The sequence below is a fragment of the Schistocerca gregaria genome, chromosome 2 (genome assembly GCF_023897955.1).
Source record: "Schistocerca gregaria isolate iqSchGreg1 chromosome 2, iqSchGreg1.2, whole genome shotgun sequence".
Taxonomy (NCBI): domain Eukaryota; kingdom Metazoa; phylum Arthropoda; class Insecta; order Orthoptera; family Acrididae; genus Schistocerca; species Schistocerca gregaria.
Window position 1 is genome coordinate 762,616,264 of NC_064921.1, and position 6,940 is coordinate 762,623,203.

A 6,940-nucleotide genomic window follows, 5' to 3' on the forward strand; every position below is an offset into this window, starting at 1 on the left:
TAAAAACCAACTGCGTTCAACAAAAATGTGAACGAATATTCCCTGAGTGGTTTTCCAAGTTCTACAATAGATCGAAGGATGACCTATGCCATATCACATCTATAATCTAGGTTTAAATTAAGTTTCACAAAAGAGAAAACTATCAAAATGGTCTACAGTGACCCTAAATTATCTTTAATTACTTATTTAACTTGTCGTAAATTACAGTGGCTGATGTGGCTTCTCAATAACTATATAAAAGAAAAATCATCGCGTTTCAGATCTTTTCTTCAAGTGGCAAATGTGAACAACATGAGTTTTAATTAACGATCGACACTAGTACTACGCAAAAAGGGGGTGTAACAGATGAGACTTCTGCAGTTCTGAGTGAAGCCTTATGCGCTCAAAAATGCGGCATCGCGTGCGTTCATTACCTTGTCGGTGTTTAGACAGCGTCAGGGCGGCAGCGGCCGGCGCAGCAGCCATCCAGCTCGCTGTCTCGGAACCAACTCTCTCCTAACTTCTCCTTATTACAATTTACCGAAGTTGGTTTAAAAAAGCTATCTGGCTGTGCTTTCATCTGACCAATCAGGGTCTCAATGTTAACCTTAAGCTCCGCCTACAAAGATTCTGTCTATCCAATGAGAAACGTTATACTTTTCGTGGTGGGGCAATGTTTTTAAAGTTTGCAACGTAACAGAGACGCTAAAAAGTCTCACGCTAAAACCTGCAGCTGGTGTGGTCCTTTTAGCGTTATCGTAAAATCTATACTGTTCTTCTGGAGGGCTCTATCTTTTAACATGGGCTGGGGGGTGGTCCTTGACGTACCTGAGACGCAAAAAAGTCTCACGTTAAAACTTGCGGGTGGTAGTGGCCCTTTTTGTGTTATCGTAAGATCTATACTGTTTTTGTGGAGGGCTCTAGCTTTTAACATGGGCTGGGGGGTGGTCCTTGACGTAACAGGGACGCGAAAAAGTCTCATGCTAAAACGTGCGGGTGGTAGACTTAGAGGAAGGCTGGCGACGTGGGTGTCCGTCCCTTATCGTAGGGCCTTCTAGCTTAACACGGTTCTGCTCTCGGCTTCTGTCCTCGTTTCTCCCCTCAGAACTGCGTCTGCCTCACGGTGGGAAGGTACGATATGCATTTAGGCATTCTTGTGTTAGTCTGTGGTATTCCATTTGCTCACTCGTTACTCGTATTACTTTGGTTAATTTAATGTCACGATTTATTCGGAGCTATGCGACATACTAGTAGATTTGTTTATTATGTCAGGGTTTTCATGGAAGGTGTTGGATTTGCCTGACACACATGTAATGGATGACTGGTGCAATTTTACTTATGCAAGTGCCCTGCCCCTGTTCCCCTCTTTTTTACTTGTGTCTTGCAATATTACGCATTCTGATCCCGCTCGCTTTGATGATGCATTTAACATCAGTATTATATTAGTTTGCTTGTTTTTGCTTGATGTTCCCTACTGATGCTGTTCAATACATATTCACTTGCATTTACGATTTCATCGATCTGAAGATGGTTGTCACACATAACCGAAACTAGTCACCATGTTTTTATTGCCTAATGTAAACTGAGGCCTATACAGAAAAGATTTGGAAAACTGTTTTTTAATTTGAATACTTTATGTTAAGAGCGCTGTCCTCGTTCCTGATAATTTGCGGTTTCACAAATATACAGACTTTCATGCTGTCATCATTGCAAGTACTAGTGAATTCTGCGCAACTAGATTTTACTAAATGCAGTAGCACTCAGTATGGTGCAAGCACGTTCACAATGCACCATACAATCCTCTGTACAAAAAATACACTTTGATGCAGAATATTTTTGTCGCATAATAGTACATTGCACAATAACTACGAATTCTGTCACCAAGAGTACAAGGCATACTCGGTGGCAAGAAGCAACATGATTTAAAGCAGAATTCCGTGGCAAGTTGTAATAAAGTTGAATCAATTCTTTCAAAACATGTTAATATGAAATTCTCTATTAACTGCGAGGGAGTGGGGAAAACGAAGGTGAACAAAAATAAAGCAGAATAAGCGTAATATATTTACAACGCAATTACATCGAGCAGTTCACATACGAATTCATAAGCGGGAACAAATGTACGTGAAACCATAGATCACCATGCGAAGAAAACAGCTTGCGTTTTATATGAAACAAAAACGATCGAGGAATCATTTGGTCCGTGCAAAAATCAAGAAGAAACGAACAACCTACTTGAATGCAATTAAAAGAGTGCAGTACACAAAAGAAGTCGTATTCAGGCACAGTGTGATGAAATCAGTTCTGTGTCATGTCACGCCACCTGTTTTTAGGTTTTTACATGTGTTGATATGCAATTGTTTCTAGTTGACAATAGCCAAAATATCGCAAATTGTAATATTGGATTTTACGTATATATGATTTTACTGTCAACAGGCGACCACGTGCAAAATTGCTCTGAGCACTATGGGACTTAATATTTGAGGTCATCAGTCCCCTAGAACTTAGAACTACTTAAACCTAACTAACTTAAGTACATCACACACATCCATGCCCGAGGCAGAATTCGAACCTGCGGCCGTAGCAGTCGCGGGTTCCGGACTGAAGCGCCTAGAACCGCTCGGCCACCGCGGCCGGCACCACGATGTAATTTATCAAAATTTTACGTTACAGCGAACCCCAGCTACGAGAAATGTATCTGGGTTTTTGGTTGAGATTTTCTCGAATATATTACTTTGCATAGTCATAGATCCGTTTCCAGTCACGCACTTTACCACTTTAGTAGGAGCGCGCACTCATAAATTATGAATTAAAGATATAGTCATAGAATAGTCACATTTCGAAGAGGAGAAATACAGACTTTGCGCTATATCTTCCCGTATTAGAAGTTCACCGCCAGGAAACTAGGAGTGCTGCTGTTATTCTCTCCTCCCACGTCACAACATGGTCAGTACACTACTTATACTGGTGTTCTGTAGAGGACTGGAGCTACAGCACTCGCATCCGTTATTTTAAACACGGGAGTCGCATCACTGTGTTTACATCAACAGGAGACACGTGGGCCAGAGATGTTCGGCAGCAAAGCTCTTTATGCGAACTGAATCTGTGGTTATGTGCTCGATCCATACTGGAATCTTGATTCATCAATGGAGGCTGCACTTGGCTAAAAGAATCTTGACTCCTTCCTTGACTAAATTATGCCAGAACGATGAAGTCGACGTAAGACTTTCGACATTGTCATTCAGAACAAAGTAGTCAATGTGGAAAGCAGCCGATTTGTTGGGCTGTAAGACTTGGGTGTACCTTCGGTGATCCGTGCATCTTTCTTGAACTGTTCGTATCATCTCCCCAATGTATGACAGACCACACTTGCAGGGCATCTCGTTAACCACAGCCTTGCGGACCATCAAGTCTGACGCATCTCAAAAGCACTGTTGTTTTCGGTGGAAGATGAAACATTACTTTAACTTTATACTTCGTAAGGATCCGAAGTATTTTTGACAGTGTTCCCAAATACGGTAGGAAAGACACGGGTTTAAAAGTCTGTTTAATCTTCCACAGCACAATTCAGGTTGTATCGGTAGGACCTCTATTGTGGAAAGTACTCGTTTGCTTCAAAACTCTCTACAACTCTCAATGTAAGAGTAAAATTTTGTAATTTAATTTCTTACATAGAACAAGCAACTCAATAAGAGTCGAATGGAGAAATGCACTACCGCGATAATTTTCAGAAAATTGTTAAAAATCACCACCGGGTCTATATTGAAAGAATTGTAGAATTAATTAAAGTAATAGCTTGGACACCGTACAGTGAAGTTTAGGTGTGTGACATACGAAATTTACGAAATCTCCCACGAAGCTTATGTGGGGCAACAAAGAATTTCCAGAATAAAATTCATACTCTGCAGCGGAGGGCGCACTGATATCGAAATTCCTGAGCGATTAAAAGCGCGTGCCCACTGCGACTCGAACTCGGGACCGTTGCGTGTTGAGTACAAGTGCTCCACCGACTGCGCTACACAAGCATGACTCACGATCCGTCAGACACGACTCGTGCTTGAGTAACCCAGACACTAGGTTCGAAGTCGGGAGATTTTTATTTTAAGCTAGATTTCCAGAGTTTCAACTTGTGGTCCAGGGAAGAATATTAAGGCCACTGAAGAAATAAAAAAATAAAAAGAGATCACAGTGCTTAAACGCTACTGATTGAATCAGAGTTCGGTTCCACCATCCAGGCAATATTTCTTATGTTCCCTTTGTAGCAGGTAGCAAAGGTTTTTTTTTTATATTCCAACTCGTTAGACTCTAAACACTACTGTATAACATACATACACAATTTCGGAACTCGTTGCGCTGTGTCTCGAGCGTCCAGTAATGCTCGAATTAGTAGTTCTTCTTCTGCTTTTACGGCCTCACTCGACCACCTGAGCCAATCATTTTCCGCTTGCCTTTTTCAATAAGTTTTCTTTTCAAATACCCCAGTGCCTTTTCATTCGTTCTGATCATTTTTGATTTTCCCCATCAAAAAAGCTTTAATGTACTTTTGGAGGAAGAAGACCAAAGAAATCACGACCACCACAGCACAGGCGTCCCTCACATCGAATTACTTTGGATTTCCAGCTTGGCACCATTGCCGTACCGAAGGGATAGCCAAACATGTCCTCGCTAAAGGCGCAGACACAGAAGGAAAACAAATACTGATAGAAAAAAAAGGAAGAAGGGTCGTTTAAGAATGAACTGGGAGAGGTCTGTGAGTTCAACCCTCGTGTTCCTATCTTCTGCCTACGAGAAGAAGATTTTACCACCGCCCGCGACTGTAAACGCAAACTTGTGACGGTGTCCAGAATGAGACTTTCACTCTGCTGCGGAGTGTGCGCTGATATGAAACTTTCCTGGCAGATTAAAACTGTGTGCGGGCCGAGACTCGAACTCGGGACCTTTGCCTTTCGCGGGCAATTGCTCTACCAACTGAGCTACCCAAGCACGACTCACGCCCCGTCCTCACAGCTTTACCTCTGTCAGTACCTCGTCTCCTACCTTCGCAGGAGAGCTTCTGTAAAGTTTGGAAGCTAGGAGACGAGGTACTGGCAGACGTAAAGGTGTGAGGACGGATCGTCGGTCGTGCTTGGGTAGCTCAGTTTGTAGAGCACCTGCCCTCGAAAGGCAAAGGCCCCGAGTTCGAGTTTCGGTCCGGCACACAGTTTTAACCTGCAGGAAAGTTTGTGACAGTGTCATTTCGCCCAGGTAGCATCACAGAGAAACAACAACTACTGAACTGACGCCTATCGCTGACAAGCGTTATGCAACAAAAAATGGTTCAAATGGCTCTGAGGTTATCAGTGCCCTAGACATAGAACTACTTAAACCTAATTTACCTAAGGACATCACACACATCCATGCCGGAGGTAGGATTCGAACCAGCGATCGTAGCAGCAGCGCGGTTCCGGACTGAAGGGCCTAGAACCGCTCGGCCACGGCGGCCGGCGTTATGCATAGGTAGTACGCTTGCTCCACACAGCTAGCCTACAAAGCTCCTTCAACAATGCTAGTATTCCGCTACGTCACTCTACTCGTAGGATCTCAACGGTCGGCTAGCGCTTGCTGCAGCAAATATGCTATTTGCCCGAAGGCTTCTGATTTTTGTCGATTTCTAGCGACTGAGGACTGTACAAGAAAACAGTAGAATATTCGCGACTTTTATCGAACAAATGGCAGACAGAATAACGTATCGAGATCACTAGAACGGCCGCGATTTTTCTCGTGGATGTGTGGTAGCTATCTATGTACCAGACAGGTACGTATAAAACACGATGATGCTACGTAGGGAAGTACAACTAGCCGATTATTCGACTCAGTTGAGTTGGCAGACGAAAGAAACGAACGAGTAGCATGCGGGCTGACTGGCGGGGCCGGCAATGCGGGCTGCTCCGCAAGGAGGGGCGCGAGCCACAGCCACGCGCTCACCCTATATGTATCTGCTACTGCCTCCAGCTAAACATTTGCTGCTCGCCGATTTTGGTTGGTTAGATCTGTATGTGGCTGGTAATAATATTACGGAAGTTGCGCCTGCACACAGCTGTCTTGCAAATACAAAAAAATGTCGACTTTGTTAAACGTTGTATTAGTTTCAATTTTATTAGAATGTTTATACAATAAGCAATTTATTTACTAAAGAGGTATATCTAACTTGTGTGCCGTGTTTTTCTTCAATATTGCTCGATTAAGTAATACATTTCAATAAATCTTCATTTTTACTAAACTTGCTTGCAAAATTATAAAATCTGCTAAATCTGTGGTTTTATCGTGTTGGGGGCCGGAAGGGGAGAGGGTGGGGGAAGGGGGGTGCAGTTTTGTCGGTGGTGCAGGAACACCTCGATACGGCTCTATTTGGTACAAGGTGATACACTCTATCGTAAAAACTACATTGGAGAAATTCTCGGCGCAATAACTATTATATACTCAAATTTAGTGAATTTAAACTTTTCGTGAAAGAAAGTTTATTACACTACCAGTAGTGAATAATATGGAAATGTAAAGTATTGTCTTTCGCAAGTAATTATGGTGGTATGTACTTAAAACTCGAGCAGATAAACTGGAAAACTGCTTCGAAAATATGAGGGTCAGTCACATGAATGCCGAACACCCGGCAGAATGGAACCGCGGAATGGTTCCCATCAAAGGTAATCACCACAAGTTAAGGCATTTATCCCATAGGGCGACGAGTCAATGAATTCCTGTTTCGTAGGACGCGATCGGCCGCTGACAGACGTCTAAACGTGTCTTTCTTCAGATTGCCAAAGATGTGAAAATCATGCGGAGAACGATCCGGGTTGTATGGAGGATGTGGTGGAGTCCCAACCAAATCACTGAAGCGTGGCCTTCGTGGGATTCGCAGGGTGGGGGTGGGCGTTATCGTGCAGTGAGGTGATTCCGTTCGACAGCGTTCCGACATCCCAAGGGCAAA

General features: G+C 43.2%; 1 non-coding gene across 1 annotated transcript; it reads right to left on the reverse strand.

Moving 5' to 3' along the window:
* Window positions 1–4,885: 4,885 nt before the first annotated feature.
* Window positions 4,886–4,961, reverse strand: Trnas-cga (transfer RNA serine (anticodon CGA)). The gene has a single exon. It is a non-coding gene; the product is annotated as a tRNA-Ser (tRNA).
* Window positions 4,962–6,940: the final 1,979 nt, after the last annotated feature.